This window comes from Eurosta solidaginis, chromosome X (genome assembly GCF_040869045.1).
Source record: "Eurosta solidaginis isolate ZX-2024a chromosome X, ASM4086904v1, whole genome shotgun sequence".
Lineage (NCBI taxonomy): Eukaryota > Metazoa > Arthropoda > Insecta > Diptera > Tephritidae > Eurosta > Eurosta solidaginis.
In genome coordinates, this window is record NC_090324.1 from 116,087,655 (window position 1) to 116,097,334 (window position 9,680).

Below are 9,680 nucleotides of genomic sequence, written 5' to 3' on the forward strand. Positions count from 1 at the left end.
ACGGCGAAATCCCTGTTTGATATATGTCAATTTCAGGCAGTATATTGCTGCCCGTGTGCGTGAGCATAAACAAAACACGCCTGTAAACTAAACTTTCGGCATTTCCGGATTGTCTTCCATAATTTGGCATAGTGACATAGCAACGCGCTCCAACGACCTAGGATCGTGCGTTAGACAAACTTGTATAATAAGTGGTAAGTAAGCAAATTCAGATAGCTTGCGTAAGAATTTTGGGCCAGGAGGAAGCACGGCAGCGCCGTTTTGTGTGCGACACGGAAAGAGAAACTCGTACATCTTGTAAGTGTATCTGATAATTCAGAGGCAAGTTCAGTTTCATTATAGATGGGTGTACCCTTTGCTATGAGACACCATTTTAATTGTGGAATTTGTTGAAGCGAACGCCAACCATCAATACCGATAACCCAACAACGTGTTTTTGGTGTTATATACGTTTTATTTGTGGGTTGAGTGTAGTAGCTGCAGCAATGGTAGTGGTTGATCTGGTTTAGGACCAACATCCATAATAGCATTCAATTTGTGTAGTATAAAGAGTAGGCACATTAGTACTGGATTACCCATTTGTGAATTGGCTATTCAGCTCCTGCCTCCTCAATTCGCGTTTCTGTTACACACCCAACTCTAAAAGTACCACTCAGAGCTGTTTGTGCTGATGTTGACGGTTGCAGAGTCGACATCCTTTACTGCAATGTCTGTTAGTGCTTCTGTAAGGGCGATTGCAAATTTACGCCATTGAAAATGTGAACCAAGTGCACTCAAAGCATCGCACATCATTTCGACATTACACGGTGGATATTCTATATCCTCAGTTATCAACAAATTGAGGAATGACACTAGCAATTTTAACGCCGCAACATAAATTTTGTAGATCGCGCTCACTTTCGTTATCACCAACCATGCAAATATTGAACCTTCCATGTGGAAATTTATGATTTCCATTATGACAGCCGTAGTCTCTTTGTCACCCTCAGCGTAGGCCATAAGCGCTGCTATAGTTGGCATAGCTTGACTTGCAGTTGCATAGTCATCCAAACAAACGCATGTAAGACATAAATTCTGCACTGATTCCTGTTGTTCATGTAGCAGAACATGACAAGTCAAAGGACGATCGCATAATTTACGTGAAATATTTAGATATAAATACTGTTCACGCGTATCTTTGCGTTCGTGCATCGCTTTTTTTTCTTTTTTTCTTTTCCAAGCATGTACGCATTGCGGATCTGCTAATTGGGTGGGGGATCTCAAAACTTGTGCACGCAAAACTTTACGTTTGTCTGGCATAACGTCAAGCAACAAATTAACTTGATCTGGTACACCAGTGAGGGTACGTGCCGAGAGCCAGGTGAATCCAATATAGTTACAACAAAACTTTCTGCTGGATATTTGGGAAATGTGACGCCACCAGCTGATTTCGTTTCGTTTGTTTCAAATTACGCGATGCCACTGTAGTCGCTACGGGTGGTGGCGTCAATGATGATGACAACGTATGTCGATTTAAATTTGCTTGATGTTTCTTTGACTGCCATATTTTGGTGTACCGCGTGCGCTAAGATTATACCCACTAACGCTAATGCTACTCGCGCTTCTACTAGTGCTACTGACATTCCCCGTACCACTTTGACTGCCGTCACTACTCATTGTACATTGATGCTAACCAGTTTTGTTACCGTCAAGTCCATTACTCAGCGCTAGTGCCAGTGATGGTGTATTGGGTGGTGAGGGGGTAATGTAATTGTTGCTACTGTTGTGCGTCATTGTGTTTCCTTCTAATAACAGAAGATGTTGCTGGTTTTGTTGCTGATTGTAATAGCTTGCTTGATTATATTGTGAGTGCCCATTGAGCGAATTAAAAGGGTCACTCTCAATATTTGCGACGCCATGGCTGCGCGCACCTTCATTATCAGCTTCATCGTTACCATCGGAATCGGTATAGCGAGCAACTGTTTTGCCACGAGCATGTGTGCTATGTCTTTTGGCGCTTGCCCCACCCTCAACCAACTACTCCCCGGCATTATTTTGCTCATCGTTGGTATCATTGGTGTGCTCGTCGTCTTCATCGTCGTCTCTTTTTCTTTTTTGTTTTGTTCAGTCCGATTGTGTTTATCTCTACTTGTGTTACGAGCTTGTTGACGTTCATTGAACCTACTGATGTACCAAAATCCTCAATATTCGTTGCTGCAACCGCAGCGGCTCCTGCTGCTACAGCTTCATCTTCAGATAACGTACGGATTAAGTCGACTTTTTCAACTGATACCAACGATTCATTGTTAGTAGATGACATCTGAGCTATCTATATATGGTGTGTTTTTAGTATGTATTAGTATGCGCTGGCGGCGTTAAGAACAACAAAGGTGGCCATTACAAAATCTTAACACCTCGGACTATTTACTTCTTGTGTGCCAATCTCCAAACGTCAAGCTAACGACTAAGCTGCTGCGCAGGGACTTTGCCACCAGCTGCCTTCGTATACTGGAGTCTTCCTTTTGTGTTGCAGAAGCTGGCGCATTCGCCAGGCATATGTAGCTCGAGTTAAGTGTTAATCACTTGCCTAGTTTCGTTCCTTCCTTTTTGCAAATACTTATTTACGATTTTCAATTCAAAACACGTATCCCTATTTTCCGCGAATATCGTCTAGTCAAATTAAATTAAGACATAGATAGAGTAGCTGGATTTGAATCGTGATGCATGTGCTTCAACACAGGCATGAGTTTTAATTTCATTGGCACTAGTATTTGTAAAGATTCAATCATATCTGATATTTTGGCGCATATGCTAATGGTGAATGAGCGTGATCAAGCGGCAAACTGTCCACTTGCATATATGGCCGCTTTAACCTCTACAGAGTCATGGCTATCGAGAGCGCGTCGAATTGCATGATGTACTTTTTGTTTTTTTTTTTTTTTTGGGTATTGTACGTGATACGGCACCCAATGTGCGCGATGTTACAGGCAAAACGTTTGTATTTTGTCGATGTGTACGCAGCGTTTTTTTTTTTGTTTTTTTTCACATAGGGTGCCTTTTGGTATCAAATTGATGATTAAATGATGACATTTGATTGGATTTCTTTTCTGCACAGAAAATCCTATAGTCACAAGAAATCAACTCAAGTCCTGTTTTATCAAAGTAGTAAGTAGTAGGATTTCCTTTTTCGTCTGTAGACTTTGATAGGAGTTGAGAATATTGTTTTATGTGTTATTAAGACTTTTTAGTTCATATATAAAAACTATTACATGCTCAACGTATAGATTTGTGTTTCTTAAACATTTGTTTTACACTTTTACATCTTTACAACCTGTATAACAACTTTATAATGAACTTGAATTGACGAAAAGCTAAAAATTATGTAGATCCTTTCATGAATTTCATTTATTTTACAGAAAATTATATTCATCTTGCTAGAAAGTAATTCATTGATTAGTAGTTTGGCAATAGAACACATAGGGTACATTTTCCTCCCGAAGACCATTAGTTTTTAATTTAAAAATATGTACTGATAAATTTGAATGTTTAGTTCATATGATATGTGGGGGATGTGATGGCTAATTTAATTGCGTATTATGTGGCAGATAAAGAATCTGAATTAGGGTTCTGTTGGCCTCGTTCGGGGGAACGGGAGCTGGGATATCGGTGTGTTGGCCTCGTTCTGGGTGAACGAGAGCTGGGTTATTTGGGAATAAGGAATATGGACTATTAAAGTTCATTTTCGTTGTAGTTGGGCGGAAGTAGTACCAGTTTCGCGATTGGTCGGGTAATTTGTCCCTTCATTGTATGAACGTCAACAACACGTACACGGCTATCGGAGCCTGGGTGTGTGTTGACGACTCTCCCCATTTTCCACTCGTTCGGTTGTAGATTATCCTCCTTGATGACGACTAGGTCCCCGGGTTTTAAGTTGGATTGTGGATGTTTCCATTTATACCGTTTCTGGATCTCGGTGAGATATTCCGATTTCCATCTTTTGCAAAAGGTCTGATGAAGGGCTTTCATCTTTTGCCATCGGTTTACAATGGAGGCAGGGTTTTCACTACAGTCGAGTTCAGGTGGAGCTAAAAGATGCCCACCTACGAGGAAATGGCCTGGAGTAAGCGGCTCCAGGTCGGAAGGGTCGTTGGATGAGGGACTTAGAGGTCTCGAGTTGAGGCAGGCCTCAATTCGACATAAGAGGGTTGTAAACTTTTCGAGGGTATATTTATGATCGGACGCGAGCTTTTTAAAGTGGGTCTTAAAACTTTTTACCCCCGCTTCCCACAAACCTCCCATGTGAGGAGCGCTTGGCGGTATAAAATGCCATTCTATAATGTGATGGCTATATTTAGTCAACGTTCCGTCCCTTGCTTCACGCAGAAATGCTTTAAACTCGGATCGTAAAGATCGAGAAGCTCCGACAAAGTTAGTACCATTGTCGGAGTAAACGTTTTTTGGACAGCCTCGTCTGGATACGAATCTGGCGAAGGCAGCTAGGAAGGACCCGGTACTAAGGTCGTTTGTCGCTTCTAGATGGATGGCTTTCGTCGAAAAGCAGACAAACAGGCAGACGTATCCTTTCGAAATTCGACATCCCCTCCCTCTGTAGGATTTTATATCGAATGGTCCCGCGAAATCTACCCCGGTGTTGGTGAAGGCCCTAGAAAAGGTGGTGCGCTCCTTCGGAAGGATCCCCATAAGTTGCGTTTGTGTCCGCTTCCTGTAAATAGTGCAGACTTTGCAGTTGTGGATAACCGACCTTATCATTATTTTAACACGTGGGATCCAGTACTGAGTGCGGATATGACGTAGCATCAGCTGGTTCCCTCCATGCAGGGTGGTCTCATGAGAGGATTGGACTATAAGTCTGGATAACCTGCAAGTGTAAGGAAGAATAATGGGATGACTTTCATTATGGGACATGTCTTTCGATGCCCCTGTCCGCCCCCCAGTTCGAATGATGCCTTCTTCATCTATATATGGGTTCACGGGTAAAATCTCACTCTTCCCATTTATAAGTTTTCCTGACTTCAAATTTGCGTACTCTTCTTGATAATGTTGCCTCTGGCATATGGTTATCAATCTTCGTGTTGTTTTTTCTATTTCGTCAGGAGCTATCGAATGAGAATCCCTTTTAAAGGAGGCTTTAGTTGTTGGGTGCGTATTCTGGAAAAACCGAAGAATATAGGATATAACCCGCAAGGCCCTTGGTAAATCGGAAAACCTATCTAGAATATCAAAGTTATTTTTGACCGAAGTTGTATGAACTTTCACCCTCTTTTCCTCCATATTTGTATTGTAATCTTCTTCTTGTGTTGGCCAATTTTCGTTGTCTTCTTGTAACCAAGAAGGTCCCTGCCACCACAAAGAATTGTCGATTAGATCCGAAGCGTAGAGGCCTCTGCTCGCCAAATCTGCAGGATTTGACGCGGAGTCTACGTGCCGCCATACCTTGCCTCCTACTTTATCGATGATTTTAGTTATTCGATGTGCCACGAACGTTGACCACGAACATGGTGGTTTTCGGATCCACGCCAGTACTATAGTCGAATCTGTCCAAAGGGTTACTTTAATGTTTGAAAGTTGCATATTTTCTATGGCCGACTCTATAATTTCTGCAAGTAGGACTGCGCCGCAGAGTTCCAGTCGTGGCAATGATATGGTTTTGACCGGGGCTACTCTCGTTTTGGCCATCAACAGGTTGGTGAAGACTTGATCCTTTGTTTGTACCCTCAGGAAAACAGTGGCGGCATATGCTTTTTCCGAGGCATCGCTGAATCCATGTATTTCGGCATTGTCCTTCAATGTGTAGTGAACCCATCGCGGTATGCGTATATCGTTGATCTTTTCGTAGTCCGTCATGAATGATTGCCACCCATGTAGAGTAGTTTCAGACACATCTTCATCCCAGCCTGTCCCTTCCAACCAAATATTTTGCATTATTATTTTGGCTACAATTACGACTGGTGCCAGCCAGCCAAGATGGTCGAAAAGTTTTGCGATCGCAGAAAGTATTGACCTTTTTGTTACGGCGTGGTTATTGTCAAAGGGTTTCGCTGTGAAGTAAAAGTAGTCGAAATGGGCGTTCCACCTGATACCGAGTGCTTTTACCATGCTGGTGTCTTCAAACTCAAGAAAATCCTCGCTTAATAGGTGTTGCTTCGGTATACCCTGTAGGATTTTCTTGCAGTTGGACGTCCATTTTCGCAATGGGAAACCTGCCGATTGCAATGCCAATGATATTTCGTCCCTTGCCTTGATTGCAATTTCGATGCTGTGTACACCGGCGAGTACGTCATCAACATACATGCAATTTCGCAGTATATCTGCTGCCATTGGATGCGATGCCTCCACGTCATCAGCTAGTTGGTGCAGCGTTCGAATCGCAAGATACGGAGCACAATTAACCCCAAAGGTTACCGTTTTCAATTGATAAATGTTAATCGGGTTTTTGGGGCATTTGCGAAATATGATTCGCTGATATTTTGTTTGGTCTTCATTGACCCATATTTGGCGATACATTTTCTCTATGTCGCTGTTAAATACGTATTTGAACAGCCGCCAACGTAGTATAAGAACTGTCAGGTCGGATTGAAGAATCGGACCTGGATATAAGGCATCATTTAGACTTTTGCCATTAGTGGAAGGACAAGATGCATTAAATACGACTCTGACTTTTGTCGTTGTACTTCCCTCCTTTATAACAGCATGGTGAGGTAGGAAGTAACAGTCATTTGAGTCTGGCGAAATATTGCCTATTTGTTTCATGTGCCCTAAGGTTTCATATTCGGATACAACTCTATTGTATTCCGTTTGAAGGACTGGGTTTTTCGCAAGTCGTGTCTCGTTGCGATAGAATTGAGAACACGCACTTTTTAATGAGGGGCCTAGGCTAAATTCTTTCCTAAAGGGCAAGGAGACTACGTATTTGCCATCGTTGTTCCGAACTGTTGTGGATTTGTATAGCTCCTCGCAGTAAGTATCATCTTTATTGATGCTCCTCTTCTTTGGAATTTCCTCTATCTCCCAAAAGGCCGCCAATTGTTTATCTAAAGTGACCTCATTGAAATATGAAACTAGGGTCTTATTTGTATCAACCGCATCTGTCCGGCCTGTCAAAATCCAGCCGAACACTGTTTCCTGTGCTATTAATGTGTTTAGCACGTCCTTCCTGATACCGCCTAGCATAATTTGGGGGTATATGTCTCCGCCCAGAATTAAGTCGACTGGCTCATTGACAAAGAATCTTTTGTCAGCCAGTAATAAGTCAGGGAATGCTTGCCTAGTCATTGCGTTTATTTGGCAAGTTGGAAGATTCCCTGTTAATTGTGGTAAAACCAGCATTATCGTATTGATCTCGATTAATGGGTCTGTTGGTGACCGCAATTGTATGTTGCACGCTTCTTTTACTTGTGCAGACATTGTGTTACTGATGCCCGAAACTTGGGCATGCAGGCGTTTGGATGGCAGATTAATTCTGCGCTTTAGTTTCTCGGTAATGAATGAACATTCAGATCCCGAGTCTATTAGGGCTCTCGCCGAATAGTCAACACCATTAAAACGAATATTAACCTGAGCTGTCCCTAGTAATACCCCTTTATTTGTGTTTGCGAAACATGAGTTCACATTATTAATCGGAGCGTTTTCTCTTTCAGCATTGCGTCGTGTTTGAGCTTCCCGTGAGGTAGATGCTCCTATAGTGTCAGGAGTATTTGTCGGTTTTGGCTGATTCGAAATATGAAGCAGCGTATGATGTCTTAAATGACATGTGGCACAGTTCATTTGACTGGTGCACTTTGTCACCGAATGGCCAGCAGAAAGGCAGTTTATGCACCCACGGCTGCTCTTAATTTGTTCAAACCGTTTATTGGGTGTTAAACGTAAGAACTTTTCACACTTTGAAATTCGATGTGCAGGACTATTGCACATCTTACACGTAGGTTTGGCTACTGTTGCACTTGCCTGGTAGGACCCTAATCGTTTCGACGATGTATCTGCCGAGGAACGAGAAGCATGTGGCTTAGAGGGTTTTGAAACCGTATCCCCTCTTATATCTACGACAGTTTCCAACGTTTGGAATCTGCTGGATAAGAATTTATCCATATCTGCCCATTTTGAAATTTCTATTTTATTTTCTATGGTTTGTTCCCATAGAGCCAGTGTGTTTTCTGGCAGTTTTGTGGAGCACAAATACGTTAGAATTGCATCCCAGTTTGATATGTCAATCTTGTGACATTGAAGCGCTGAGATACAATTGTTTATTTCACGTTGCAGTTTTTTAATGGAGCTACCGCATTCGCTCTCAACTGCTTTTAAACTAAAAAGAATTTTTAATTGGGCATTGACCAAGGTACGTTTGTTTTCGTATCGGTCACATAAATTTTTCCACGCTGTATCGAAACCGTCTGTTGTTAAGGAACACCGTTCCACTATCTCTTTGGCCTCCCCTTGAGTTTTTTGCCTTAAATAGTATAGTTTTTGCACTGCGTGGAGTTTACTATTATTAATATATATGGCAGTGAACATGTCCCTAAAAGACGGCCATGAAATATAGTCACCTTTGAAAATATCCGTATCACATGCTGGCAGGCGCACATGATATTCCATGTTATCTGAGACATCTACTTTCTTATCTTTCTTTTCAAAATTTTCCAAAAGCTCAGCTATTGCCGCCTGACACTTTAGGAAGCTGAAATAGCACATTTTATGCTTCTTCTTGATAGCCGATAAGTCCTTTGAATCAAGCTCTGATGAACCTAAGAGCTTTTCGTATGTCACCTTCGTAGCTTCCCACAGAGTTTTTAACTCATCCCTTTGGTATATTAGGGAGTGTTTACTGTGTTGTGAAGGTGACATGTCGTTGAAGTCATTTTCATACTCCGTCACTGCATCTGCTTGGCGTGTATAGGTATCCATTATATGAAAATTTATTGAAATATTAATTGATTAATTGCCTTTGCAGAGAGTATTGAGTGAAAATGAACTGAAACGAAGGACTGTGTTTGAGAGAGATCTCTCGAGGAAGTGGCTTCGAAGCTTGCGAGAAAGCTAGGAATTAATTTAAAGAATGTGCAATTTTCGTGGTGGCAACGGCGCGCACCCACGAATTATTCAAAGAATGCTCTAATGCAGATGTGCCAATGACTTGTGTAAGCCAATAAGTAATGGCTAGTGAAGAAAGTGGTGTTAGTGAAAAAATAAAGAAATGTATGAACGTTCCTTATGGACTTTTTGGTAATTTAACCAAGGGCTGTGATCTTTTGTATCACAAAAAATTAGATCAGTCAAAAACTGATTTGTGTATTGCCGCAAGTGAAAAATAAAAATAATTCAATTTTTAAAAAATTGAACAGGAAATAAGCCTTTTGGCCACCCAAACAATAACAACAATATATGTGTATGTAACTAAGTGCACTTTGTACTATAGCACCAAACTAACTTGCAAACGTATTGCCCGTGTAAATAAGTGCAAGTGATTTTTATGTGGAAGAAAATTTTATTTAATTAAATGTGCGCCTAAAATAAATTTACAGGTTTCTGAATAAGCAACCTTAACAAATCGAATTTTTGTGCAGTGGATTAAATTAATTTTTTCAGATAAATCCTGCAAAGGTGAAAATCGAAAAGTGACGCAAATCGGTGTTTGAGGTTATGTTAACCTTTTAGAGCAGTGTTGTGCTACCTTGAGCTGTGTCCGG

The 9,680-nt window shown here is 41.4% G+C and overlaps 1 pseudogene; it reads right to left on the reverse strand.

The window, feature by feature from the left end:
* Positions 1-453: 453 nt before the first annotated feature.
* On the reverse strand, positions 454-1,656 carry LOC137234520 (integrator complex subunit 7-like; annotated as a pseudogene).
* Positions 1,657-9,680: the final 8,024 nt, after the last annotated feature.